This window comes from Manis pentadactyla, chromosome 13 (genome assembly GCF_030020395.1).
Source record: "Manis pentadactyla isolate mManPen7 chromosome 13, mManPen7.hap1, whole genome shotgun sequence".
NCBI lineage: Eukaryota > Metazoa > Chordata > Mammalia > Pholidota > Manidae > Manis > Manis pentadactyla.
In genome coordinates this window covers 15,086,767-15,113,716 of record NC_080031.1, presented here as the reverse complement: position 1 = coordinate 15,113,716, position 26,950 = coordinate 15,086,767, and the positions used below count along the sequence as shown (strand labels likewise).

Sequence of the window (26,950 nt, the reverse complement as noted above, 5' to 3'; positions counted from 1 at the left end):
ATAAAGCCTTCGTATCAATTCCGTATCTTTTCCAGAAACTCTAGAACAGAGGGTAACTGCATCATTATTAAGCCCATGAACCCTCAGTCAGGAAGAACTACGCCTGAAGCGCCTCTGGCCCCATCTGAGTGTATTATCATTCTCCCTTGCATTGTTTAATACAGTACAAAACCCAGATGATGCTGAATACGTTGCACATCTGGTGAAAACCAGTACCTGTTTCTTATGAACAATAAGCCATGCTACCTATTAAAATGAATGTAAACATACAGGTAAAATACTTGTGCCACTTTATGAGCCAAACAGAGCGGGGTGGAGTGGGGGTGGGGGAGCAATGGGGCAAGTGGTTGGGGATGGGAAGCAAATGGCCCTGAGGGAAGGGGCGGCACAGAGTGTAGAGGAAATGGTCATTTCTGTGACTTTCAGCAGGTGCCTGGCTAAAATTTTTAAACGATTTCACAAAATGCTTGGTTGCCCTTGCTGAAACACAGATCTTTCTTACAGCCAGGGCTAGATTCCATCTCCAGAGGCTGTCCCCTCTGCACCAGGCACCAGGCAGGGTCACCAAAAACTACTTTAGGTGGGACATAAACTTCCCAACCGCTTTGCTCCCCGACATCCTTTTCTATCCACAGGCCTATTAGTGGAAGCTAAATAATGGCTCAGGGACTTTATCAATCAATCGCCTCTTGTTACTAGATTCCAGGCTTCCCGGCCTGAGGAAGGTCTCTGGTCGGTGTATTGGTGGGTTGGCGCTGGCGCGGAGACTCAGGAGGGGTTCAGCGCCCACCTCTGTGGGGAGCGAAGTGAGGCCAGCTCTGGGCCTCTGGGTCAGACATCCCCGGCGGGGTGTCCCCGTACCCTGGGGCACAACGGAAGGCGGGGGCTTCACACCTCGAAACTCCTCTCCGCCGGCAACACGGTCGACCTGACGGGCTGGGCATGGAGCACTATTCATTCCAGGGCCGCGGTGAGGACAGAGCGCGCGGCGTAAGGGAGCGGTAGGGTGCGCCGGCCTCCAGCCCGTGGGACCCCAGCTCAGCGTCCCCAGTGCTGCGCCCTCAGCCCCTCTAGCCCCTGCCCTGCCCGAGCCCCCTCCGTCCGAGCCCCTGCCCTCAGCGGCCGTCTCACCTGCCGAGCTCCTCCGAGCTGGAAGCTGCCCGCGCCGCACGCCGGGTGCTGCAGCCACCAGCCTGTGCAGGTGTCCCGCCCGGCCCCGCCCACCGCCCACACGGAGCGCCCCGCCCCGCGGGTGGGCGGGGCCTCCCGTCCCTGCTCGCAGTTCTCTCCACGCCCTTGACACTCCCGCCCAGGTGCTCCTGATCCCAGATACGCCCTAAGGTGTGTGCTCCGACTGGGGCCGGTTCCGGGCCCCCAAAAGTCGATTGCTACCCGCCAACCAACCGTGACCTCCTGTGATGCAAAGCAAGTAAGGGGCCTGGGAGGCGGCGGGGACTCGGAGCACAGGCTGTTTCAAGTCCTAGCCTGGTTCCCTCGCTAGCAGTGGGGTGAACTAGTCACGGATCACCCTTCAGCAAAGGAAGACTCTGGTGTCGCATCCTGGGCCAGAATCCAGTCTTCTAGTTTCAGCTCTGTGTCACACGGATGCAGTCACTACTTCCTGCCTCCCTTTCTTCCCTAGGCGGGGCCTAATTCTAGGTGCTGGAGATAACGCTACGCAGCGCCCTCCTACTAAGGATCGCAGGACTTTGAAGTCAGTAGTCTCAATGCCCTCATCTGTGAATTAAGGGGTTGGCCTAGGTGAACAGTTTCTCATAACCCCCTGTGGAAGTTAAAAGGATGCCAGACCTAAGGCTCCATCTCAGACCTACTGTCAGACTCTGGGGAGAGTACGGCAGAGGAGCCTGTAAAGGTTCCTCCCGGGACGCTAGGACGCAGGGCTGAGAACCTCACCTCTCCATCTCTAAGTGCCTTCAGCTTATTCCATTGTTGAGGGCACTGAAAACCAAGAAAGGCTTCCTGGAAGGGATGCTGTATTTAGGTTTTAAAGAAAGGCAAAAGATACACACTAGCAGAGGGGGAGGGGATGGGATCCCAAGTGCAGCTTCTTTTGATCAAATGCTTTTCTTTCCTATAAAGTCAAAGGAAGGCACTTTTGAGGATCAGGCATAAAGCTGAGCAAATTTTTCCCCTATAAAACAAAGTGAAGAGGCCTGGTGAAGGAGATGATGGCAGAGGCACTGCTCTCATTAAACGGCTAATTGAGCCCCACACTTCAGATGGATAATGTGGCAGAGCGAGGAGCTGGGAGAGTACCGCTTTCATTTACCATCACCTTGGGGATTTATTTACCTATCAGGCCTCATCTGGGCACTTGCTCACACCCATTGTTTTTGAGATGGATGATAGGGTGGGGTCCTAGATGTTTATTACCCTGGGAAATGCTGTTCCCTGTCACCAGATCCTGGCCATGGTCATGCTTTCTCCTTAGTAATGTTTTCTTTTCCTCTAAGGCTGTGATGAAACAAATTTGTGATCTCTTAGTTATGGTTACTGATGGGTAGAGATGCTTCTGAACATTGAAAAATTGGAGCTAAGAAAATCATCTCTACCTCAAATTTTAATATCCCAGTTACAGGACAAACCTGTTTTTACAATTAAGTCTGACTGTCTTTAATTTGATCGGTAAAAATAACATAAATCAAATAGCTTAAGTCAAACAGTTCACAAAAGATAAATTGATATGCCAACAGTAATAAATTAATACAAGAAGAGCTAATGATTATAAAACCATTTTAATATAGCAGTGGAGCAGATTAGCATCTAGAAACAGATCCAGTTATAGGTGGAACCTAATAAACGCAAGGGTGCCATTTTAATTCAACAGGAAATGGTTTATTTATATATATTGCTGCCATAATTGTTCTTTTGGAAATATTATCATGGAGTGCCCATTAGCCAATCTTCCCTTGGCCATCTTTGCACTAATTGGGCACGTGGCCACCCAGAATAAGTACTGTTTTTCCCAGGCTCTCTTTTAGCTAAGATAGGTTTTGTGACTGAGCTCAGGACTGTAGGCTACAAGTGGAAGTGATGTGGGCAACGTCGTATTTTACTCTTTCTGATGCTATTGTAAGTTGAATTGTTTTTAAATTTCCTTTACTGATTTTTGTTAGTGTAAGAAATACAATTGATATTTGAATGTTGGTGTTGTACTGATATTTGATATATGAGCATTGGTCCTGCTACCTTGCTAAATTCAGTATTTCTTCTAACAGTTTGTGTGTGTGTGTAGTGTGTGTGTGGAATACTTAGGGTTTTCAACATACAAATTGTGTCATCTGTGAAGAGAGGTCATTTTATTTCTTCCTTGGATGCCTTTTCTTTCTTTTTCTTGCCCAGTTACTTTGATGAGAACTTCTAATACTACGTTGAGTCAAAGTAGAAAAAGTTGAGCATCCTTGTCTTGTTCTTGATCTTAGAGGAAAAGCTTTCAGTCTTTCACCACCGAGTATCATGTTAGCTGTGGGTTTTCATATATGGCCTTATTATGTTGAGGTAGTTTCTTTCTAAGTTTGTTAAGTGTTACTTTCATGCAAGGCCATTGAATTTTATCAAATACTTTATTCCTGCATTGATTAAAATGATCATATGGATTTTTTCCCCCTTTAATTCTGTTAATTATTAGATGGATTATTATATTGATTGATTTTCATGTGTTGAACTATCCTTGCATTTCAGGAATAAATTCTACTAGGTTATGGTATATCTCCTGACTAGATGGCTAGGCCATTGGTAATGGCCCGTGAGTCAGTGAAAATGTAGCAAAGTGCGGTGGTATGGGTGGTCTGCACAGGCATTACCACTTCATGTAGTTCATCCCACTGAGAGCCATCTGCATCCAGTCTCAGCCAAAAGATAGTCACTATTGGCTGGATGGTGGCCATAGCTGTGTGGACCCTGTCTGCCTTCAGTTTTGCAGAGCCATCAGTGAAACATGCCTTGCCAGAGCATTCCTGTGGGGTGCTTGGTCCCTTCTGTAAGCTTGCTAGTTGTTCGTGGAGGCCACTGGTCTGTTGGGGTTTTGGCTCGGCTTGACCTTGGTACACCATTTCCACTTAATAATTGAACTCTGTTGAGCCTGTCCAATTTTATTGGTAAGATTTGTAATCACCCAAGTAAGAGTGGGTAGTTCAGGTCATAGTGTCACGTTTGTTGCTCTGGCTCTGAGATGCTCAGTCTCCATCCATTGCCCAGCAACAAGCAAGGAATTACTCTTCAAAAGGAGTGCATCTGGTGGCTGCCTCAGGAAATCTGTGGTTTCGAAATCCAAGAGGCCAGCATGCCCTAGTGGCAGTTTCTTGTTGCTGTACTTCAGTCAGCATCTGTGGAGGCTGTGGGCAATATAGTTCCATAGTGTCTAGACTTGTAGGCTCCAAAGGCCCCAAAGACAGTGGTGAGACCACAGCTTTTTTAACAGCTTCCAAGACTTGCTGCTGCAAAGGGCCTCATTCAAAATTGGTGGCCTTGTGGGTCACTTTAACTAGGGGCCACAAGAACACCCAGGTGGGGCATATGCTACCTGTAGTACCCATAGAGGCCTACCAGAAGTTGGGCCTCTTTTTTATAAATTGGTGATGCCAAGGCCAACAATTTTTGCTTTGCTGTATCTCATATACTTATTTGGCTTCACACCCAAGTAGCTTCTAGAAATTGCACCTGCTGTGTTTGGTCCTGGACTTTATCTGGATTTATAGCTCAAGTCCCACTAGTCTTCATGTCAGCAACTAATTGCAGAGCCACCTTCACCTGTTTTTTGGTGGGATGTAATGGAGGACCAAACTCTTGCGGTAACCTGGGTTCTTTGAAGGTCAAGCCCCACTCACTGGTGGCATATTGCAAGGGAATTGAGGTGTTCCTATGGAACATATTGAAATATACAGCAGGCTGTTCATATGATTGTGAATTGGTCCTGAGATTTATCCTGATTAGCCAAGTCAATGACAGCATACTGACCTCCAGGGTGGGTTACTGCTGTCTCACAGCGGCCAGGGGCAGAAACTTAGCATTCAGCCTGTGAAAGTCTGCTGTCAGTCTCTATGCTCTGGAGGCCTTTTTGAGTGACTAAAGCAGGCTGTTAAATTGTGACGGAGTGATTTATAACTCTCCTGTCTTCAGCAAGGCCGATGTTAACAAAGTAATATCCTTTTCCCAACCTAGTATGTGGAATTATTTCTGTCCGACGATGCACCATGACCTGGGCATTTCTGGAGGGGTAGGAATGCACTTGGCCACCACAGTCGCTCCAGTGTTTGTTGGGGTACATTCCCTTCATGATGGTGATAGTGTCCAGTACTGCACAAGACTGCAATGTTAATGCTTATTTGCATTCTACACTGGAACCATGGTTCCTGGTAACTCAAATGACCCAAAGGGCCCCACCCACAAGCAGATGAGGACCTGTCTGCCAAGGGTCACTGTGTTCACCCCCAAACTATCCAATGTCAACAGTTTAATCTTATTCCTGTGGGAACCTGGAAATATTGTCATGTGGGCACCACTATCCCAGAGCCCCATAAAAGTCTGAATTCCCCTATTTTACCCTTTTATCCTGACAGAGGTATAAGGCCACTGGTCCACAGTGGAGACCTGGAGACGTTGACCCTGTCCTTAGCATATTCAGCCTCAGACATTTGGGTCTGCAATATCCCCTTACCAAATAGACACACCAACAAGGCTGTATGAGATTCCTCTAGCTTTTGTCTGTATTTGTCCTTCAGTTTTTGTATTTCATTCCTAGAGGAGGATCTCATTTCAACAGTTTTATTTTCAGCAATACCATCAGTGGTTTTGCACGGAATGGAAATAGATCTTATATGAAGCCCGTAAGTGACTTGGACTGGGTGGAGCTCTCTGCTCAGGACCCACTTAATTCCCTTGGAAATCACCTGTCACTCTGTTGTTTCGGCACCTTGGGAGATTCCCAGATGTAATCTGAAACTGGCCTCCATATGTGGAGGGCATGGAAAGACTGAAGAAAGAGGCAGCCCACTCACACTGATAAGAGTCAGGTTAAATAAGTGAGGGAACTTACTCACCAGGCTTATCTTGGAAGCACAAGATGTGCAGATCTCTACACCCACCCACCAGAATCTTAGAAGTTTATATAGAGCCTGTAACTGGGTACAGTCATGTTTTCGCCACCACATGACCACCTCAAGGTTGTGTCCTTGGGGGCAGCTTCTGTGTGTGGGCAAAGCATGTGGAATACACATTCCGAGGACAGGGGAGGGGCTGAGGAGTCTTTCATTGCCTGGGTCCAGCTCATGGGTCAACAGTGATGTCCTTCTCCAACATGTCCTCTTGATGACCTTCTTCCACACACTCCTCTGGGGCACCATGGGACTTGAAGGGTGGCATGGGAGTGCTAGGGTAGCCAAGAGCCAGGGTATAGTTTTCCTACTCTTCTTAGGATCCACCTCTTTTCTCTCTGCCCTCCTCCATTACACCAGCTCATCCCTATTGACTGGGAGATTATCTACATCCCGTTTATACCCATACGGCCAGAGAGAGGCAAGCATCTCAGTCAGCCCATCATTCTTGAGGAGCTGTTGGGGGACAACCTTTGCCTTCTCACATGTTTGTAGGCAGAATGGGAAAGCACCTTCCCCCATGTCTGACCACAGCCCGGGAAAGCACCAGCTTGAGAGCAACCGGTGCCATCCTTGGAAGTTATCTGCCCACAAAAACTTATCTTGTCCTCGAAGATGAGCCAAGACTCCTCACTCTGAAAATAGGGAGACCTTGAGGATGTGTGAAAACACCGCCACTGCTTACCAGGCAGCTTCTAAGAAAATCAACAAGATGCTCTGGCCTGTTCCCCCCTGAGATGGGAAAGATGAGTATAGCACTTGACTGAGGTCCGAGAAAAGCAGTATAAAAATAAAGGTGCTGCGCCACATCGGGGCTGCAGCCATTGTCTGTCTGTCTGTGTTGTCTGTGTTTTTTGTTCTCTCATTTCACCCAAAGAAGATGAGCGGCACACTACATCAGGTGCCCAAACGTGGGGTGTCCTCTCAGAGTGAGTCGTACATATATTCAGCTCCACGCCTCCCCTTCAGACTGTTCGACTTCGATGGCAGGCACCGTCAAGGAGCCGGCACCACCTTGGGGCAATGGGGCTGACAAACCCTTTTGTTTCCACCATGCCAAAGTTGGTGATCCTGCTCAGTGTGCCAAACTGTCAAGCAGAACATAGTGAACGTATTACCAGTCCCGGGGGAGGACTCCAGCTATAGGGAGAATAGCAAAACCCATCACAACGCCAGCCACCAAGACTACGAATCCAAATGCTCTGCCTGTTGCACAGTATCTTGGTATCAGATACTTGGTATCAGAATTGCCAAGGACAACACAACACAGTAGATTACTGGATGGAATAGCGCTTTACCCACATACAGAAGAGACAGCAAGATCGCCTGCAATGGTGTGCATTGGTCCCGCCTGGCCAGCGGTGTCCCTCTCCATCCCTGGCAGCCATCGCAGGGCTGTTGGTCTGTGTGCACCCATCGTGCGGCAGAGCAGAAAGACTTGGACTCCTCCCCTGTGGAGTCTGAAATACTGAAAGCTAGGGGTGTGTCTGAGAGATTGACACACAGACTCAAGCAGAATAAAGAAGCGCACATTGAGTCTGAGTCAGGGAAAGATGTTCCACAAGGCTATCAGCCCTGTACAGCTGTGTGGGCTCTTTGTCTCTTGGAAAGGACAGCCCAAGGCCCGTTCCTATGGGGCTGAGTCAGGGTTCGAAAGATTGTCCATCAGACTGCCTTTCCCAGCAAAACCTAAACTGATTAGATAGCTTTGAGGGTTGGTGGGTACCAGCTCATTCGCTTAAAAATTTTTAACTAAAGGAAAAGTACTAGTCATTAATCATGCCCTTCTGGTATGAACTGTAGAGAAAGGAAATTAAACAGTCTTAGAGGATATAGGACAGTATTTGAAGAAAAATTCTAGCTAGTAAGTGCAAAATGAGTAATAGAATTAGAACATTAGCATTTGGCAATTTCTAAGGAATAATTGATTCAGGTAATAATCATAAATAAGTAAATCTAATAAACTACATCCTGTACTGAAACCTGTAAAACAATCTACACTGAAACCTGTAAAACAATATTGAGAGAATTTAAAGAAGACTTAGGTAAAGCAGGGACATACCATGTTCACATACTGACTTAGTATAGTAATGACTTAATCCTCTCCAAACTGATCTATGGATTCAATGCAATCTCAGTCTATCATTGGAAGCTTTGTGTGTGAGAAACAGTAAGCTGATTTTAAAACAAATACAGAAATGCAAAAAGGATAAGAATAGCTAGGACTTTTCTTTTTTTAACTAAAGTATCAATTGAAGTATTGAATATAAACCAATCTCACATTAGTTTCAATTATACAACACAGTGGTTCAGCAGTTGCCCATATTATTAAATCCTTACCCCCACTAGTGCAGTTACTATCTGTCAACATAGAAAGATGTTACGGACCCATTTGACTATCTTGTCCATGTTGCATTTCCAAACCTGTGACCAACTTGCATAATGATTGAGATTTTGTGCCTCTTTATCCCCCTCAACCTCCCTCCTTCCCACCCTGACTGCTTCTCCATGGTAACTTCCAGTCACTTCTCAGTGTCTATGAGTCTACTGTTGGTTTGTTCATTTTGTTTTGCTTTGTTTTATATTCCATAAATAAGTGAAATCATATGGTATTTATCTTTCTCCACTTGAATTATTTCATTCAGCATAATACCCTCTAGGTCCATCCATGTTGTTACAAATGGCAGGATTTCTTTTTTTATGGCTGAGTAATATTCCATTGTGTATATGTACCACCTCTTTATCCATTCATCTATCGATGGGCACTTTTTGTTGCTTCCATATCTTGGCTATTGTAAATACTGTGGCAATAAATATAAGAGTGCATAGATCTTTTTGAATTAGAGATTTTGGTTTCTTTGGGTAAATTCCTAGTAGTGGAATTACTGGGTCCAATGGTATTTCTCTTTTTAGTTTTTTGAGGAACCTCCATAGTGCTTTCCACAGTGGTTGCACCAATTTACATTCCCACCAATAGTGCAGAGGGTTCCAATTTCTCCACAACCTTGCCAACACTTATTTCTTATCTTTGGATAGTGGCCATTCTAACTGTTTTGAGGTGCTATCTAGTTGTGGTTTTGATTTGCATTTCCCTGATGATTAGTGATGTGGAGCATCTTTTCATGTGCCTGTTGGCCATCTGTATTTCTTCTTTGGAGAAGTGTCTTTTCAGGTCCTCCACTTATTTTTAAATCAGGTTATTTGCTTTTTGGGTGTTGAGGCATATTAGTTCTTTATATATTTTGGATGTTAACCCCTTATCAGATGAATCATTTAAAAGGATATTCTCCCATTCAGTAGGTTGCCTTTTGTTCTGCTGATGGTGTCCTTTGCTGTACAGAGCTTTTTATTTTGATGTAGTCCCACTTCTTCATTTTTTATTTTGTTTCCCTTGCCTGAGCAGATGTGTCCAGGAAAAAATTGCTCATGCTTATGTTCAAGAGATTTTTGTATGTTTTCTTCTAAGAGTTTTATGGTTTCATATCTTACATTCCTGTCTTTGATCCATTTTGAGTTTACTTTTGTGTATGGAGTTAAGACAGTAATCCAGTTTCATCCTCTTGCATGTAGCTGTCCAGTTTTCCCAACACCAGTTATTGAAGAGGATGTCTTTTCCCCATGAATATTCATTGCTCCTTTATTGAGTTTTAATTGACTATATAGCGTGGGTTTATTTCTGTGCTATTTTGTTCCTTTGATCTATGGGTCTGTTCTCAAGCTAGTACCATACTGTTTTGATTACTATAGCTTTGTAGTATAGCTTGAAGTCAGGGAGAGTAATACCCCCAGTTTTGTTCTTCTTTCTCAGTATGGATTTGGCCACATAAGGGTCTTTGTGAATTTTAGAATTATTTGTTCATTGAAAACTGCCATTGGTATTCTGATAGGAATTCAATTGACTTTGTAAATTGCTTTGGGCAGGATGGCCATTTTGACAATACTAATTCTTCCTATCCATGAACACAGTGTAGATATCCATTTATTTGTATCTTCTTTAATTTCTCTCATGAGTGTGTTATAGTTTTCAGAGTACAGGTATTTCACATCCTTGGTTAGGTTTATTCCTAGGTATTTTACTCTTTTTGATGCAATTTTAAATGGAGTTGTTTTCCTGATTTCTATTTCTACTAGTTCATTGTTGGTATTTAGGAACACAACAGATTTCTGGGTATGAATTTTGTGTCCTGCAACTTTGCTGAATTTAGTTTAGTTCTAATAGTTTTTTTTGGTAGTGTCTTTAGGGTTTTCTATGTATAATATCATGTCATCTGCCAGTGGTGAGAGTTTAACTTCTTCCTTTACCAATCTGGATGCCTTTTATCTCTTTGTATTGTCTGATTGGTGTGGCTAGGACTTCCAGTACTATGTTGAATAAAAGTGGCGAGAGTGGATGTTTTTGTCTTGTTCTTGATATTAGAGGAAAAGCTTTCATCTTTTCACAATAGAGTATGTTAGCTGTTCACTTATCACAGATGGTCTTTATTATTATGTTGAAGCATTTACCCTTTTTGCTGATTTTGTTGAGAGTCTTTATCATAAATGGATGTTGAATTTTGTCAGATGCTTTCTCAGCATCTATTGAGATGACCATGTAGTTTTTACCCTTCTTTTTGTTAATATAGTATATAATATTGATTGATTTATGAATATTATACCATCCTTGCATCCCTGATTAAATCCCACTTGGTTGTGATGGATGATCCTTTTGATGTATTTTTTTATATTAAAGTATCATTGATATACAATCTTATGAAAGTTTCACATAAACAACATTGTGGTTCCTTTTGATGTATGTTTGAATTTGGTTTGCTAATATTTTGTTGAGGATTTTTGCATCTATGTTCATCAGGGATATTGGTCTATAATTTTCTTTTTTTGTAGTGTCTTTTTCTGGTTTTGGTATTAGAGTGATGCTGGCCTCATAGAATGTGTTTGGAAGTATTCCCACCTCTTCTACTTTTTGGAATACTTTAAGAAGGATATTAGCTCTTCTTTAAATGTTCAGTAGAATTCAGCAGTGAAACCATCTGGTCCTTGAATTTTGTTTCTTGGGAGTGTTTTGATTACCAGTTTGATTTCATTGCTGGTAATTGGTCTGTTCAGATTTTCTGTTTCGTCTTGGGTCAGTCTTGGAAGGTTGTATTTTTCTGGGAATTTGTCAATTTCTTCTAGATTGTCCAATTTATTTGCATATAATTTTTCATAGAATTCTCTAGTAATTCTTTGTATTTCTATGGTATCCAGTGTGACTATTCCCTTTTCATTTCTGGTTTTGTTTATATGTGTACTCTCTTTTTTTCTTGGTAAGTTTGGCTAGGAGTTTGTCTATTTCATTTATTTTCTTAAAGAACAGCTCTTTGTTTCATTGATTTTTTTCTATTTTATTTATTTATGCTCTGATCTTTATTATGTCCCTTCTTCTACTGACTTTGGGCTTTATTTGTTCTTGTTTTTCTAATTTCTTTAATTGTGAGGTTGGACTATTAGAGTTTGAAATTTTGAAGGTTAGAGAATTCTGTGTCTGTCAGCCAGGCTTTTGTTTTTCTTTCTTCTTAGTAACTCTTAGTTTATTAACATCAAAACTCAGAGAAAGGAAATCTGCCAATTCCTAAATTTTTGAGTCAGCATCTGCTGCTAAAATCCCTGATGATGCAAGAGTGTGAAATAGTAACTATAATATAGTTAATGGGTGTTCTTTGTGCTCTTTTGGATTGATCTTTTTTGGATTAGTGGATTGATTTTTTTTCTCCCTGGTTATAAATCATTGCTCTACTTATTTACATACTTGGTAATGTTTGATTGGATGCCATACATTATACATTTTATGTTACCAGGTGCTGGATTTTAAAAATTCCTTTCCATCTTTATGGGCTTGGTTTAGAATGCAGTAGGTTACTTGGAATCAGTTTGGTTCTTTTGAGGCTTGCTTTTAAGCTTTGACAGGACAGGGAAGCACAACTTTTGATTGAGGGCTAATTTGGTGCTACTGAGGCAAATTGCTTCTGAGACCTGTTTCCAATGTCTCAGATATTAGGCAGTCTTTCCACCCTGGCTGGTGAGAGCACAATGTGTGGCCCCAGGTGAACTCCTAGGGTTGATATGCCTCCCCCTTTTTGGTGTTCTTTTCCCAGCCCTGGGAGTTTCCTGACACATGCACATCACAGTCCTCAGCTCAGGACTTGAGGGATCCCTCTGCAGATCTCAGGGGCCTTCTTTTTCTTCAGTTCCCCCTCTACTTTACCTTGCAAATTTTCAGCATCTTGCCCTGCTCAAGCCCTGAACCTTGTCTCTCTAACCCTGGGAGAATGTTGGGCTCCATTTTGGTTTCTCCCCTTTCTGTGTTCAGCCTGGAAACTTTCTCCAGGTGCTGAGCTATGGCACTTTTAGGGCTCATCCCATTTATTTTCCTTCTCTTGGGGGTCACTGCCCTTCATTGTCTGCTGTGCAATGTCTGAAAACTTTTGTTTCATATGTTTTGTCCAGCATCTGGTTGTTTAAGGAGAGAGGATAAATCCAATCTCTGTTGTTCCATCATGATTAAAAGGAGAAATCTAATGTTGGTTTTGATAAACAGTTTTCATCATGTTTAAGTAGTTTCTTTATATTCCTATTTTAGTTAGTGTTTTTATTAAAAATGCTATTAAATATTAGGCAAAAACTTTCTTTGCATTTCTTCATAAAATCGTGTGGGTTTCTTCTTTAGTATATAAATTCAATGATTTTTGTTAATGGGATTCCCAGAGTTGAACACTATTTTTTTCCTGGAATAAACCTTTATCGGTCATATTATTATTTATGTTATTAAAAGATTAATCAACGAGCAATGTGATGTTAAATCCTGGGGTGACGGCTGTGCTAGCCTAAGCACAGACTGGGCTTCTGAGGAGTGAGAACCTGAGATTGCATCACAAAGACTTACATGTTGGGATCATGGGCATCAAACTAATTTTTTTTTTCTCCACTTAAGCTATTTAAGAATTCTGATGGCTCTCTGGCATTTTAGAGGATTTCTTCTTACATTTGGAAGCATTTCTAGTGTCTTTTTTTCCATATATCAGACTGTTTGAAGTTGTCCCACAGTGTACTGGTCCTCTTTTCATGTTTTTTTCAGTATTTTTTCTCTCTTTATTTCACTGTGGATGGTTTATGTTTCTGTGTCTTCAAGTTTACTGATCTTTTTCAATGTCTAATCTGCTGTTAATTTTACCCAGTGTATTTTCATCTCAGACATTGTAGTTTATTCTCAGGAGATCAATTTGGGTATATTAAAAAAACTTTCATGTCTCAACCAACATGTTCAGTTTTTTCTCAAGCTTCTCCAACATAGAGGATACAGTTATACCGACTATTTTAATGCCCTTGCCCACTAATTCTATAATTCTATAATCTGTGTCATTTCTGGGGTGGTTCTCTTTATTATGGGTGGTATTTTTCTGTGTGTGTGTTGGTATGCGTGGTAATTTTTGATTGGATGCAAGACATTGTAAATTTTACCTCACTGTGTGCTGCACCTACAAGAATATGAAAGAGGAAGTGTCTGGGGGGCTACGGCTCTGCCTGGAAAGGCTGGCATGAGGCTCCCTCTTGTGGATGCAGCAAGAAAGGAAGAAAAGTAGCCATTTTCTTCTGGAGCAGCAGCCCCCAGTCTCACTTTGGACTGAGGCACCCACTCTCACATTACGGCTTAGCCGAGAGTCTGTGGCTCAGTCCAGAAGCAGTGATGGTGACTAGAAAAGAAAAGTCCTATGGGGAAGCTAGTGGTCTCATCCTCAGGATTACAGTAGAGCTCAAGTGAGGGGGCGAGGTGAGAGATTTTAGTATCAGCAAAGTGAGCCACAAGAAAGACAGGGAGAGTAGCTTTAGCAAAGAGAAGAACCAACTGACCAGAGAGAGGAGCTGCTTGCAGAGTATGTGGTTGGTAGTGTCTAGACACTATAGGGATCGTTCTTGAACTCTCCAGGAACTCTGCTAGGGTTGGCAAGATTGGAAGAAACCTCGAATTCCACTGTCTTTGCTAGGGTGAGCTAAGACAGAGGCTATGCTGTTTTATCAACCATATGCTTTGAAATTAACCCTCTAAGGTTCATGAATTTAGAGAATATCTGTTATAGATGAAATAAAGTTCTGAAATGTTACTTTGCATATATATGACATATTATGTTAATATGTAGCATCTGAGACTTGAGAAATACAGCTTAGAAACCGAATGATGCTAGATAACCTATATCTGGAAGTTCTTTGGACACAAAGGAGGTCCCTTATTGTTATTTTAGCACCTACTGATGTTTTTGACTGAGATCCAAGAAGTCTTACCACCTTCTGCCAAAACATCACATGTGAGGGCAATATTAGCTTTGATGCTTGCCAGGGTGGATGAAATATCGATGGAGAAATTTTCCATTTCCATTTCATTATTTATCATGTATTTTCTGTGTTCCATTTACATGCCTGCCTCCCCAATAGGAATGTCACCTCTTCAAGGGATCCAGCCTTGTGGTTACCATGTGTGGAGTGATTACAGAGTTAACAAACATTTTATATGACTTACGTTGCGTAACTTATATACTCCTCTGAGAAATGGCATGAGTATCTCCATCTTCAGGTTTAGGAAATTGAGGTCAACTAAGTTGTCCAAAGCCATATGGTGATTAAAACTTGAACTCTAACACCGTCCCACTCATCTTTGAATGACCTGCACCTATCACGGTGAGTGAGGAATAGCACTCAATACCGAGTAATGAATGAGACGTGAAAAATGTCACTGTCTCACTGTGAACACAAGGTGGTGCTGTAGGCTCAGCCACACTGCCTGGTGGTGGGCAATGAGCCCGTCTCAGCCTGGTTCACAGGTTAGATCCCATCGGTTACTAGGACAGAACTTGCAGGAAACTGAAATCAGAAATTGAAACTGAAATTAGAAAATGCAGATTTCCTTGGGGCTTTGCTTTTGTTTTTCAAATGGGAAGATTAATTCTGTCACCCAATTCAAAGAAAGTGGGATGACATAAAATTGTTCATAAATGTTTTGCATATCCTAGTGAGGGCATCTGATAGCATTAATGAAACTATTCCACTCACACACAGGATGAGGGTCCAGGACAGAGAATGGTGACATGAAATCTTCTTTCCTTAAGATCGTAGACTCTCATCTGCCTCCTTCCCTCCATCCAGGCTTGTTAAAAAAACTCTAGTGCAGATTTTAGAGCCCACATGCACATACCATAACCTCCTCACTTCCTGTGTGACTCCTTTTCCAATGATTCACGGTTCTCACTGTCAGAAAATTCTGCATGTAAGAATGAATAGTAACTGCATGAACTTACACAGGTACACTGAAGATAGTATTGGCCACACTCATCAGCCTTACTTATCTGAATGATTGTATGATCTTTTTCAGAGCTCTTTCCCATAATTTTAAATAAATCTAGTGTTTCTCTGAATAATCTCCTTGCAATTTGTATGTGTCTCCTGATATTATAGTTGTCCTAAAACAAGAACACTCCAACTACTGCTTGTGGTGAGCTTGGATTCACTACGATCACAGGACTCATTTCTTGTAACAATCAAATCTATATCAAACTTGATTTTGTTTTCTTTTCTTTGAAATATAGTCCTCGGAACTGCAGTCCCACTTCAGGGTGTCCACGTGGCATAAATGCATGAATATGTTTATCGGAAAACATGTTCTAGAATGTTCACACTACTATTATCAATGTCTTCAAACTGGAAACTGCCCAACAGTAGAGTGGATGAATAAATTGTGGTATATTTACTCAATGAAATACTGTACAACAATAAGAATGAATTAACTAAAACTATACACAAAAAAGGTGAATCTCACACACCTGAGTGAAAAGAGCCAGTCATTAAAGTGACAGTCTCTGATTTTACTGTCTAAAACTCATGAGACAGGAAAACTAATGTACAATGTTAGGACTCAAGATGGAAGCTGCCCTGGGGTTGGGGATGGAGTAGTGACCTGATGTGGGGTCTGGGTGGTTCTGGGGTTTTTAATCAGTTTTTTAATCTGGGTGCTGCTTTTACAGATGTGTTTACTTAGTGAAAAATCCATTGAGCTGCAACTGTGTGATTTATGTAAGTTTCTATATGTATGTTTTATAAAGCTTAAAATGTTAAAAACAAAACCACAGGCCCCAAATAGAGTCACTTAGTTAAGGGCCCCACAACTGCAAACAAACCCGCACCATGTAATCTTTAACCAGCCAACCTGGACATTCCTAGTCAGCACCAGGAAATTTACTGATAAACCTCTTCCATTCACCTTAGAAAAGTGACCTTGTCTAAAACAATGGATTCTGTAAAATTTCCTTTTTTCTTGCTCCCTCTCTATGTTCAAAAACCCTTCCTTTGCTGTAGCTTGATGTAGTTTCTATTTATTAGATGGGATGGTGTCTGGTTCATGAATTCTTCAATAAAGTAAATTTGATCTTTTAAATTACTCTGTTGAATTTTTCTTGTTTAACACACACACAAAAGGAAGAAATACATTACCATGTATAATTGGACTCCATTCGTGGCTGTTTGGAAAACTGCAGTTTGAAGAGTGCTTGTGCTCAGAATAGGCCCTGACCTGTGTTAATCCAGGCCTGGGTCCTGGTCCGCAGTAAAGGTAATTGTAAAGGAAGCTACTTCTGTGTCTTTATAGTCCTTGTTATCTAAGGGATGGGGCGCTAAGGGCTGGTTTCGACTTTATCCCCACTGCTCATCCTTTGGGAGAAGCCCCGGCTTCTGAGGTCATCCGCACGGGCGGCTGCCCTTGCTGCCTCCCGCTGCCCCGCACGCTGCTGTCCTTTCTGCCCTGTTCTGTGTCTTGGCTACACAGACCTTCCAAAATAACTGTACAGTTGTCATCATTGTTCAGGCCGCTGTTTGGAACACTGGCTTAGCTCGGTGATGAGAAGGGATCCAGGAGGGTCCCAGCTGTCCGGAGGCGGGGGACGCCAGGGCACCGGGGGCGGGTAGGAAGTCCCGGGGACTGGGCGCAGGAGGTTCCGAGGGGCCCAGCGTAGCATGGATTCTGGAGGGTGTACAGTCTCGGTGTGGGCAATCGGGAAAGAAGGAGGGGAGAGCATGGGGAGGATCGGGTGCAGGGTGTAGGGAATCTAGAGGGTGAGTGGATCTGGGGGAGAGAGCGGAGGCGGGGGAAGGGGCAAAGGAGTGGATGCCCAGGGCCACTAATGGGCATATAGTTGGAAGAGCGATTTCCATAGCCTGGGAGAACGTGGGCACAGCTGTTCAGAACCTTCTATGGGGTGATAGAAAAGTGAGTGGGGGCGAGGCATCGTGGTGATTAGCAGGCCGGAGGTGGACGCCACCCTCCCATCATTCTAGTTCTGTGGAAACGGCAGACGCAGACCCCGGCAGGTGCCGTGAGGAAAGACGGGGCAGATGAGTGCTAAGGCGACAAAGGTGAAATACCCCTTTCCATTAAAAATTTCCTTTGAGGTCACAGGCCTATGGAAGCAGAATATCACTGCCTCTTAGCCCCCCATGACCTCACAGGGTCCCTAGAGCCTCTTCAAAGTCTGCACCAAGTGTCTGGGGCTATTGTAATTTATATAGGAAATAGATATTTCATCTTGATCCCCATTCCCAGCACAGAGCACTTACAACTCTTGGAATTTCCCGTGTGGAGAGCAAAGAAAGGGTCTATTGTTATGTTAATGAGGTGACTGGAGCCCCCAGATAACCTAAGGATGGGGCTGGTTGTCAGGGAAACAAATATATGACTAAAGGGTTGGGGCTTTGAGTCCCTCCTCAGCCCTGGAGATTGAGATCAATTACCAATGGTCAATGACTTAATCAACCATGCCCGTGTAAGGAAGCCTCCATAAAACCCAAAAGATCGGGGTGAGATTCAGAGAACTTCTGGGTGGGTGAACATGGAGAGGTGCTGGGCAGGCATGGAGCTCTGTGCCCCTGCCACATACCTAGCCCTTGCATCTCTTCCCCTTGGCTGTTCCTGAGTTCTATCCTTTTATAATAAACTGGCACTCTAGTTAAGAAACTGTTTCTCTGAGTTCTGAGCTGCTCTAGCAAATTAATCAAACCTGAGGAGAGGGTGTGGGAACCTCTGATGTGTAGGTGGGCTTTCAGAAGCACTAGTGACAACCTGGGCTTACAATTGGCACATGAAGGGGGACAGTCTTGTAGGACTGAGCCCTTCACCGGTGGTATCTGACACTATCTCCACGTAGATAGTGTCAGAATTGAGTTGAATTGTGGGACACCCACCTGGTGCCTGAGAACTGATTGGTGTGGCAGCCCCCTGCCCCTACATTGAAATTGGGTGCAGAATCGAAGCTGGAATTGGTGATCAGAATCTTAGGTTGCTATGGGAGCATTTCATGTGCTCGTGTGCATATTATCTTCCACAGGACAGAGGCTGTGTCACAGGGGCTGGGTGCATCCCTGCCCAAGGAGCATGCACTTTGCAGAGCTGCTCCACCACTGCTCAGCTGGGTGCTGAGGTCAATGCTTTGTTTTGGTCTATGGGGATCTTCTCTCATCTGGACTTAACAGTTTAGAGGGGCTCCCAAGAAGGAGCGCTTATGCCCAGAATTTTATAGACTTTAAGTGAAAATTCTCCTGTTGTACTCAGAATGTGCTAAGGTTATGCTCCTGTGTAAGCTTGCAGTGCCTGCTGCTTCTTATAATGAGTTCCAGCTCAGAAAACTTAGCGACACCCCTACCCCCACCTTATAGAGACTGGGCTTCCTGTCAATATGGCAGACTTACTTGGATCCTGTGATCGACCCAGGCTCAGTTTAAGCTCAGATTCTTGCTTCCTCTAAAAGCCTGCCCTTACTGTGGAAGAGGCTAGGTTTGTCTTTGAGCTTTTTCCTTCCACTTGTCTCCGGTCCCACTGTCTGGCTTATATTCTAAACTACTGTTTGAATCCCCCTTCCTTACCACCTCACAACTGAGAAAACTCGGTCTCTATTGCATTCGCTCAGAATTTTCATGTTTTTCAAAAGGAGTAGGGACATTAACTTTCTAACCTACAAAGAGAATCTCACAGAGATGCTACCTTCTTATTCAAAATAAAATGCTTCCTACTCATGGCTGACCTAACTGTGCACATAGAAAGTCCCCAGGAGTCTGCAAAAACAATTTCCTAGAACTAGTAAGTGAATTTAGCAAGGTTCAAGGATTTAATGGTAATACATTAAAATAATCAATTATATTTCTATATGCCAATCTATTAGTTGGAGTTCTCCAGACACAGAAAAGATAGGATGTGTGTGTGTGTGTACATATAGGCACTAGCAAGTCTGAAATCTGCATGCCAGGCCAGCAGCCTGGAGACCCAGGGAAGAGCTGATGTTGCAGCTTGGGTGAAGGCTATTTGGAGGCAGAATTCCTTCTTGGGGGAATCTCAGTTTTTTTCTCTTAACACCTTTAACTGATTGGATGAAGCCCACCTACATTATGGAGTGTGATCTATTTCACTCAAGGTCTAGTGATTTAAAGGTTAATCACATTTTAAAAATATCTTCAAGTCAACATCTAGACTGGTGTTTGACCCAAAACTGGATATGAAGACCTAGTCAGGTTGATGTAAAATGAACTATCACAACCAGAAATCTGTGATTGGAAAACAAAAGTAAAAAATAATACCACTTAAAAAGCTTCAAAAGCTGAAATACCTAGGCAAAAATATCACTGGAAACTATAAATGTTGAAAGAACTCAAAGAAGACCTGCCATACTATGTTCATGAATCAGAAGAGTTAACATAAAAAAGTTGTCAATTCTGCCAAAATTGATCTATACATTTAACACAGTTCTAGTCAGAATCCCACCAGAATATTTGTTGATATAGGTAAGCTGGTTCTAAAACTTACATAGGAAGGCAAAGGATTAGAATGGCTAAAACAAAATTGAAAAATAAGAATATTGTTGTAGGAATCACACTGCCCGATTGTATGACATACTGTAAAGCTGTGTGGTAATCAAGACAGTGTGGTATTGCATGCAGATACACACTGGTCAACGGGACAAAATAGAAAGCCCAGAAAGAGTTTCACATAACCATGGCCAATTGATTTTTGACAAAGGTACAAAAACTGTTCAGTAGAAAAAGGATCATTTGTTCAACAAATGATGTTCAAGCAACTGGATATCCATATGCAAAGTAAATATATGAAACAGAATACTGACTTCACAGCTTATACAAAAATTAACTCAGTGTGAATCATAGATCTAAATGTAAAATGTAAAACTATAAAACTTGCAGAAGAAATTCTCTGTAACCTAAGTTAGGAGAACAGTTCTTAGAAAATTTTTTTTGACTAATTGGTCTTCATCAAAATTAAAAATGTTTACTCTATGAAAGGTGCTCTTAAAAGAATGAAAACACTAGACCTAGTAGTGTGGGGGAAAATATTTGCAAATCACATATCTGTCAGAGGATTTGTGTGTAGAATACATGAGTACAGATAAACATACACAAATAAGTTCAGTATCATTAGGTATTAGGAGATTGTAAATTAAACCCACAAATAAGATATCACTACACATCTTGTAGAATTGCTAAAACAAAAATCACTGGTGATACCAAGCGCTGACAAGAATATGGAGCAACTTCAATTCTCATACATTGCTGGTGGAAATGAAAAATGGTATAGCTATTTTGGTAAACAGCTTGGTTGTTTTTTAATAAAGTTAACATACATCTTCCATACACTCCACTCCCTAGAGAAATTATAACTATGTTCACATAAAAACCTGTATCTGAATGTTTACTGATTCTCTATTCATAATTACCCCGAAGTGGAAACATCCAGATGTCCTTCAATGGGTGAATGGATAGATTGTGGTATATACAATGGAATACTACTCAGCAATAAGAAATAATGAACAACTGATGGCACTTTAAGGCATGCTGAGTGCAAGAAGAAGTCTCAAAAGCTTACATATTGTAAATTTCTCATTTGTGTGTCATTTACATGACATTTCTGAAGACAGTGATGGGAAATATATCAGTGGTTTCTAGGAGTAAGGGGTTGGGGGCTGTGATTTTAAAGAGAGAACATGAAGGAAGTACATGTGTTAAACTTCAACAACTCTTTACCAGAGAATCTTCCTATATGATGATATAAACAATTAATACAATTATAGAGGATGGGTGGTAGATTCTGACATGGGGCTCCAGTTCCTCCACACTAAGGTGAGGCTGATGATCTCTCACCTCTGCGGCTACTATAAAAATGTTGATTTGGCCTTGTACCTCTTCTCTGAGATCCACATGTTTTGATTTGGATTCTTGCTTTGGATCCATTGTGACCAAACAGAAAGCCTTAAGGTTTTCTTGTCAACTCCAGGAAAGCTGCCAGCAATCTTCCTCTCTCAACCAAGTGCTCAGCCTGGGCCAATAGCTGTGTTCTTCTGTGCACTTTGATAGCGGAGAGAGTTCCCCCCATTACTGAGGTGTGCTTTTCATATGGTATAATACATAGGTCTTAAATGTATAGTCTGATGAGCTTTGACAGATGTGTATGGCAGTTTGTTCATATATTGTTTAACAACTGGCTCTCTGGTGGGATAAAAAAAACCCTGTTTTGTAGTGTTTGAATTTTGGTGGCATAAATCCTTTCACCATGGTGGATTCCAAGCTTCCACTGTCAACTGGTTTGCAAACTTGCTGAAAATCTAACAGTCAACACTCCTGATGGTTCCAGCGGGCTCCAGTACACCACTGCCTGTGCATGCCTGTGTAACCACCACCCAGATCAGGACTTAGAATGTTCCCGTCACCTCCCAGTTCCCCAGTGCCTCCTTATAGTCAGTCCCCACCCCAGTCCTGTGCAGAGTACGGTTCTATTTCTACTACCACGGATTAAATTTTTATATTCTAGAACTTCATAAAAATGCAGTATATGTGTGTATGTATACATTTGGTCTGGCTTTTTTGGTTGACAGTCACTCATATTGTTACGTTTATCTGGCTGGTTGTCCTTCCTGTTTTGTGTAGTTGTGAGCTATCATTCTGTTAATGGACATTTGGGTTCTCTCCAGAGTTGGGCTTTTCTGAGTCATCTTGAAAGTAACTGGGAGGGTCTGAAGGCAGGAGGTTCTAATATTCTTGGCAAAGACTTTTCTGGTGGTAGGAGGAGCAGATGTTGAAGCTTTAGATTTTGCTGGTGATAGTAAAAGAACATCTCTGAAAGTGTCTAGAATGTGGCTGACATTCAAGAAATGTTAGTGGAGCCTCCGTTTGGTAAAATTTTGTTTCTGGGCCCTGTGACCAGAAATAGATAGTCTTTTGGAGAAGGGTTAGAATTAACTACTCTAGAAAAATGAAAATCTAGACTATTTATAAAACCTCAAAGATGCCATCTTCTCATGTGATACATCCATTTCAGGAATATTTCTCAATCCTAACAGTTAGGAAAGAATTTCTATGCCAAGTTTTTAATGTTATTCTTTTAAGTACCTGATTTACTTTATGCACATCTCATTTTTAATTTATCTTATTTAACTTTTGCTATAATGCCAAGGGAGCGTGGTAAACTCCCACCCATTTAAGATAAGAAAAACTGAAATTCAGAGATGTTACGTAAGTCTCCCAAGTTCAAAAACCTACTGGGAATTTGATCTCAGTTGTCTGATTCCAGAATTCCTGCTTTTTTCATTGCCATGTGCTGCCTCAGAACAGACAGGCAGCACAAATTACAGTAATTGCTGCCCACTTTTCTTTGATTCCCATTGTTTCAGTAAGCAAGTATTCTTGTATTTTCACTTTCTTTTTTCATTTCACTAGTACACTTTCAGTAAGTAGGCCCAATACTGACTAATTTAAATAGGTAAATTGAAGTACCGAAAGGACTTCGGCAAATCAGCGTGTTACGGAGTATTCAGCAGGTGGCGCTGTTTCCACCATTTTGCAACGACATCCACACCTTCTGTCACCAGGGGGCGCCATGTGGCTCCTGGACAAGTATTACTCCAGAGAGTGTGCCCTCTATCCCTGACCGCAGGGCCGGCACCAGTGTCTGTGTGCTCTTTTCCCCCAGCGTGGACCTCGGCAGTCCCATTTCCCTGTGTCTCCATCCAGAGAGGGCTCTGTGTTGCACAGCCCTCCCCGTGCCCCACCCCCACATTATACATGCTAATCGTAAGGCCCCCTGTCTTCTTCTCCCCCTTATCCCTCCCTTCCCACCCATCCTCCCTGGTCCTTTTCTCTTTGGTAACTGTTAGTCCATTCTTGGGTTCTCTGCTTCTGCTGCTGTTTTGTTCCTTCAGTTTTCTTTTGTTCTTATACTCCACATATGAGTGAAATCATTTGGTACTTGTCTTTCTCCACCTGGCTTATTTCACTGAGCATAATACCCTCTAGCTCCATCCATGTTGTTGCAAATGGTAGGATTTGTTTTCTTCTTATGGCTGAACAATATTCCATTGTGTATATGTACCACATCTTCTTTATACACAGAGAAGACTAGTAGTGATTTTACAGCATCTCACTACGCTGATGGACAGTGACTAATAGGGTATGTGGGGGGGACTTGGTGAAGGGGGGAGTCTAGTAAACATAATGTTCCTCATGTAATTGTAGATTAATGATACAAAAAAAAAAAAAAAGAAGCCCAGAGAGGGCTCTGTATGAAAACGTTTCTGGACCAGGTTCTACCATGAGGCAGATTTATGTTCAGCTCTCCTGGAAAAGTATGAAACTGCAGAGCCGCTCTGCACCTGTCACTGGGAGAAAGCCCAACTCTTTTCTTTTCCTCTTCATCTTCCAAGGTTTTCTTTGATCCTACACATCCCAAGTCTCAGATGGTTTCACAGAAGTATTCTCTCCTGGCTTCTTGGGCTCTTACCACTCCAAAAGGTGAGAGGACACAAGGACACCAGGTTTTGAAAAAGTCAAGGCATGCATGGGTATCCTGAACAAGCCAGGCATGCTGATCCACAGAGGGGTCCCAGCCACCCTGGCATTTGTCTGTTAGCAGAAGGCTGTCGTTGAGAAACAAAACTGGATCCTGTGAAAATGCCGTCACTTAATGCAAACATGCATTTCTTTGGCCAATCCTTCTTTTCAAGGGGGAAAGGGGCACAGCCCCTTTCCCTGTTCTCACTGAGTGAGCACCCTGGAGGTTTTGTCAGGAAGGGGTAGAAATGTCAGATCGGTCTCACCAGGGATGTGAGACTCTGTCGTGGGTGAATGCTGCCAGCCTGGGTTATCCTTTCCACAGGCTTCTTCTCCGGCTGGCCTCGGTCAGAGAAAAGAGCACCGGGGGCTTAGTGGCGCCTTCCCTCCCAAGTTGCTTTAGCTGTGAAGTCAGCAGTTTCATGGAGTCCAAAAGGTCTTTTGTTTACCTCCACAGGTGTTTGATGTCCAGGAAGTCCCCCTCTCTCAGGAAGGGACAGGAGGGAGAGGGAATCTCCAGTAATGAAAATAGAAGGATGTGAATCAGGTAGCGAGTGGACCAGTCTCAATGTCACAGGAATGAATGAAATTTTGGACAGGGAGGAACCTAAGAAATGGTGCCTCCTTGAACCTCTGCCCCATTTCCAGTTGTGATGGAAGAAGGGAAGAAGGAAAGAGTGCTATCATCTCTGAACTCCCTTTTTAGAAGTTTGTGTGGAACCTTCTGTGCCCAGTGTGAGTCCCAGGGACAGTCATGGAGTGGAAGGAGCGCGGGTCAAGCGGACCTCGGTTTGAGTCCCTGACCCACAACTTTTGCAGAGTTTCACTGAAGACTGAGGCTGGTGTTCTTACCTATGGACCATGGATGGGAATTCTAGCTTGTAAGTTTGTTGTGAGTATTAAATAAGATAAAGATACATAAGGCCATTAGCATAGGGCCTGGCAGTGAGCTGGTCCAACAGTGATGATCTCTGTATTTCGCTGTCCTCAGTTTAGTACCTCTGCTCAACCTTAGAGAACTATTCAGAGAAAACAGACGTCTCGATCCAAAAGTGATCATGTGAAAAATCACCTAACTTGGGGCCAGTTAACACTTACGGTATGAAAAGTATTTGAGTACCGTGGGGAGAAGTGGAGAAAGGAAATCCTTGAACTTTAGGCAGAACCAGGTGTGTGAAGCAGCCGGGACTTTGACATGAGCTGGCCCTGCAGGCCCCATGGAGGTTCAGGGGGCACCTGGCTCACTCACTGCTTCCTGCTCAGCCCCCTGGTCAGTCTCCCAGGGCCTGGGTCTCGCCATGGCCAGGTATTCTCTTCTGAGAGGGGATACCTTGTTTCCTCCCTTGAAGAATCCAGATAATTTAGATCAAAAAGGGACTTTGAATCAAGTTCTTGGCTACTTCAGATGGCAGTGCTTACACAGGCGGAGTTAATGGAACAATTCTTTAAATCCATGATCTGACTCCTGTCCACCTCTCCGAGATTAACTTTCTGTTTTCCCCTCATCCTCATTCTTGCTGCATGGCTCCTGGTTCCCTGCATCTACTCCTGCTGTGAAAACCTACGTGCTCTTCAGATTTCCAAAAGCTCTCCCTGCCTGGTAATGCCCTCGGTAGATCTGATTATTCCCTCCTCGGTGCCTTCATGATTGATCCCTTTATAGACGTCCATTCCAGAAAGCTGACACTCTCATGGCACTTATTTATTTGCCTGTCTGTGTCTTCTAGGCTCTCCTCTCCCTGAGGGCATATTCACCTTCACATCTCAGCCTGCAGCCCGAGAAAGAGCCCAGCACCCAGCAGACACTCAGTATGAGTTTGTTGAGGGAATGAATGAAGGGATAAAAGCATTGCTTCACTTCTCATTTAGAAAGAACTTACGTATTGTGGAGAGTTCCATGAAAACCACATGAAGCCAGTGTCTCTTTGAACCATACTGATATTTTATGTTGTGGACAACTGGTCTGATGCTTTATGCATGGTTGCTGTGTATATCCGTGAATATCTTTAAGTTTTAAAATTATTACCAAAGCAAGAAGTTCACTGTGACTTCATATGGTCAATCCATTTAGTAGTCACCACCTTTGAAGGAAATCCTTCCCTCTCTCACTGAAAGTTTCTCGTCAGGCTCTAGTGGCAAGGTCCCTTCTTGAAAGGTTGGAGATGCTGCCTCGTCTCCTGGTCTGGACCAGAGCTGGGGGTGCCTCAGGTGGTTGTGGTCATGGCCAGCTGGGACTGGGCTGCACGGGTGGGACTCAGGGACATCAAATAATCTGCTTCCTTAGCATTTGAGAGAAAGTCTATAGCAAAGGGCAGCAGGGGTGAGGGACTCTTTGAATGTTGGGGCTGTGTTTCTGGGGCCCTGAGAATTCCTTCCACTTGCAGACTGGGTGGGGTTTACCCCCCAATAGGTGACTCCAAGGGGCCTGATCTGGAGCTATTGTCCACTGACAAATGCCACCCCCTGCTCAGTTCATGCAGAGGCAGGAAGGATCTCTGGGAGGTGCAGAAAGGGGAGGCCATAGCCATAGATGGTGCAGCAGAGGGAAAAGCTCCCCTCTGGGTAGACTTGTCAGGAGCCAGGAGCAGAGCTGGGACCCTGGGAAAGCTCACAGCCTTTTGCTGCTGGTTGTTCTGAAATGAGCTGAGCTGGGGTAAGGATTCTGGAGTCTAATTTCTTTTTCCAGAGAGCCGTATACTTCCTCCCTTTCCCTGACCCCATCTGCTCACGTGTCCACAGGGGATCACTTCCCTTGTGTAGGATTAGGGCGTGTGTACAAGCACAGGCTCTCCCTGGGTTCAAATCCTGGCACTGTTCTTGGTAGCTGTGTGACTTTGGGCAATTCACTAACCTTCTCTGTAACTAAATCATCTCTTCTGAAATGTGGGGTTCACCTCAAAGGGTGGCAAAACTTAAGTAGATTAATATGTGTTAAATGCTTC

The 26,950-nt window shown here is 43.2% G+C and overlaps 1 protein-coding gene and 1 long non-coding RNA gene across 2 annotated transcripts in view; one reads left to right on the top strand and one right to left on the bottom strand.

The window, feature by feature from the left end:
* Nucleotides 1–1,280, bottom strand: part of TMEM45B (transmembrane protein 45B) — a 29,185-nt gene extending 27,905 nt beyond the window's left edge. The window contains exon 1 of the mRNA XM_036930119.2: nucleotides 1,132–1,280. The gene's annotated coding sequence lies outside the window, so the exon portion shown is untranslated. The remainder of the gene's footprint in view (nucleotides 1–1,131) is intronic.
* A 363-nt stretch (nucleotides 1,281–1,643) lies between these two features.
* LOC130680461 (uncharacterized) overlaps nucleotides 1,644–26,950 on the top strand; it is a 48,220-nt gene continuing 22,913 nt past the window's right edge. The window contains exon 1 of the long non-coding RNA XR_008993495.1: nucleotides 1,644–3,097. This is a non-coding gene — a long non-coding RNA (uncharacterized LOC130680461). The remainder of the gene's footprint in view (nucleotides 3,098–26,950) is intronic.